The sequence below is a fragment of the Magnolia sinica genome, chromosome 15 (genome assembly GCF_029962835.1).
Source record: "Magnolia sinica isolate HGM2019 chromosome 15, MsV1, whole genome shotgun sequence".
NCBI classification, from domain to species: domain Eukaryota; kingdom Viridiplantae; phylum Streptophyta; class Magnoliopsida; order Magnoliales; family Magnoliaceae; genus Magnolia; species Magnolia sinica.
The window spans coordinates 36,306,281-36,309,552 of record NC_080587.1 but is presented as its reverse complement, the minus strand read 5'-3'; positions in this window follow the sequence as shown (position 1 = coordinate 36,309,552).

The following is a 3,272-nucleotide window of genomic DNA, read 5'->3' as shown; positions in this document are numbered from 1 at the left end:
CTCGCTCAATTTCATTCTAGGTTTGTTCAATGTCATTTGAAGCTCACTCAATTTCATGTTAGCCTCGCTCAATTTCAAGTTAGGCTCATTTAATTTCAAGTTATCCTCACTCAATTTCATGTTAGTCTCGCTCAATTTCATGTTAGTCTCGCTGAATTTTATGTTTGCCTCACTCAATTTCCCTTAAGGCTTGTTGAATTTCATGTTTGCCTCGCTCAAATTCCTTTGAGGCTCGTTGAATTTCATGTTAGCCTCGTTCAATTTCATGATTGACTCGCTCAATTTCCCTTGGGGATCATTGAATTTCATGTTAGCCTTGCCCAATTTCCTTTGAGGCTCATTCAATTTCATGTTTGCCTCACTCAATTTCCCTTGAGGCTCATTGAATTTCATGTTAACCTCGCTCAATTTCCTTTGAGGCTAGTTGAATTTCATGTTTGCCTCGCTCAATTTCATGTTTGCCTCGCTCAATTTCCCGTGAGGCTCGTTGAATTTCATGTTTGCCTTGCTCAATTTCCTTTGAGGCTCATTGAATTTCATGTTAGCCTCACTCAATTTCATGTTTGCCTCGCTCAATTTCCCTTGAGGCCTATTGAATTTCATGTTTGCCTCGCTCAATTTCCTTTTGAGGCTCTTTGAATTTTATGTTTACTTCACTTAATTTCCTTTAAGGCTCGTTGAATTTCATGTTAGGCTCGTCGAATTTCATGTTAGGCTCGCTCGATTTCATGTTAGGCTCGTTCGATTTCATTTGAATCTCACTCAATTTCATGTTAGGCTCGTTCAATTTCACATTAGGCTCGCTCAATTATCCGTAGTTGTATGCACTTTTCACTACAGAAGAAATGGCTACGGATTAAATTTGTAGCCATAGAATTGATGGCCATGAATCTAATGAAGCAATGGTTACGGTTATAATTTGTAGTCATAGGTCTTTAGCTACAGCCTTGGACCCTTTTTCTGCTACTGGATGGTGCCACCGTGGACAAGACAAAGTTCCATGGTCGCATCGTGGATATCACGTTGCCATCGTGAATGCAAGGGTATTTTCGTTCACAAATAGTACTTCCATACAAGATGGTTTAGTTTTAGAAAGTAAAATTTGGGAGCGTTTAGAAAAGACGGTGGGTAAAAGGTGGGATACATGGCTGGAAAAACCCCAAGGCTCAGCTGCCCACACCAGTTGGCATGGAACATGCGAACTTTTTTTAGAACTCATCATACGTTGTTTGACTCCAAAATCTGATGGTCCATGTGAAGCAGCACCTAATGAAACACCTCGGGCCCAATTTTTACTTTGATCCAAAACTCTGGTGGGCCATGAAAAATGAAAACATGCCCACCAGAATTTTAGATCAGGGGGAAAATTTGTCCTTTGTGGTTTCATGGGATTCCGCATCACATGGACCATTCGAATTACAGCCACGACGTGTGTGCAAAGGTGTGCACGTGCATAGGTGCGCAGGTGAGCATCTCTCTCTCTCTCTCTCTCTCTCTCTCTCTCTCTCTCTCTCTCTCTCTCTCTATATATATATATATATATATATATATATATATATATATATATATATATATATAGTCAAAGAAATGGGATGGCTGCTTCAATAAGCTCTCTCTCTCTCTCTCTCTCTCTCTCTCTCTCTCTCCCTCTCTCTCTCTCTCTCTCTATATATATATATATATAGTCAAAGAAAAGGAGCAATAAAATTGACCAGAAAGCAAAATGAACCCTGTTTCTATTGCAAGAAGCTCAATCATTTCTGTAAAACAAATCTGCGTCCTGACCTAGTAACTCTTGATGCCTAGACTTGAGGGCAACTATTCATGTGTGCAATTCTTATTCTTTTTAGTAGTTCAGAAAGTCAGGAAACCAAATTGAAGACGAGCATTACCTATGATGACAAGAGGAAAGACTAGTTCTAATTTTATGACTTCTAAAATTGGGATATTCTTCTATTTTTTTTATTCAATATATACTTAAGTAAAACTGCTTGTAATATATAAATTTATGGTTGGGTCCTTGCTCGTGCCTCAAAGGTAGACTCACAAGAGTTTCAACACGAGGTCATGGGTTTGAGTACCCATTGTAGTGTGAGTGCATGCACGCACGCATGTGTGTGTAAATGTATGGTTGATGTTATTTTCTATCTTATTTCCTTTATTTGTCAATCTGTTTGGCTTTTAATAATATTACTCATGTTAACACCCTAGTTGTTGATTGCAGAAAAAAGACCAAGAGAGAATGATGATTCCTTACTGATTTTCACACCTATATCAGTCATGCTAACGTAGAAAGGCATGAAAATTGATAAAAGAGGGGACCTCAAGTTCGAGTCTCTCTACCTGTGAATGTGAAGCCTCTGTTTACAAGGCAAGGGTAGGAAACCCTTTACTAAAAAGGGAGGTAGAGAGAACCAATGTTCTTCTCCAACGTACAGATGTTTATAAGCCTCTAAATGTTAGGGCTAGAAAAGGACTTGACAATGCTATCAGAGTACCGTCCATCCCATATCCACAGGTCAAGGATCATACACTTTGTTTCCACTCACACCCAAACCATGTAAAATCAAAAGACTCGCCGACTGCATTTGAGACGCCTCAAAATTAATAATCTCCATAACCTGGGTTGTAGGCTTGCTTCTCTCTGGTCTAGGGTACGGGCTTTGGGTGTCACTGGCCTGGGGTGTGAGCTTTCCCTTCCTTGTCCTGGTGTAGGCATCTCGGTTTCTTCTCTCTTTAGTTTGATCTGTGGGCCTCCCACTGTAATGTGAGCTGAACATCCATACCATCAATTTGATGCGCCCTTCCATTGTGGGTCATGGACCTAAAAATCAGACCAACCATCCCTTGGTGAGCCACACCTTAGACAAATTGAAACCTTGCTAATTGTTTACAGGCCCACGGAGATGTGATTCAGCAGACATCTAACTCATCCATTGTGCATCCCACTTGGATGAGGATTCACACCAAATTTCAGGCCATTCCAAAACTAAAGTTGGCCCCCACCAAGTGCTTTTAGATGTTATCCGCATGACTTTACATGGTTTCAGAATGCAGCGGAGTTTTAGATACGGCTGATTTTTGGGAGATCCCATAACCTTGAGGTGGCCCACCAAATGCACAGTGTGGATATCTAACGGCATCACTGTGAGGCCCACAGAGCTCGATCTCACGGAACATTTTCACATAAAATTTTCCTTGCCTTCCAAAAAAAAAAAAAAAAATGCAGAACAGAGCAGGATTGGCAACTATGTCCGTTAAACAATCTAAAC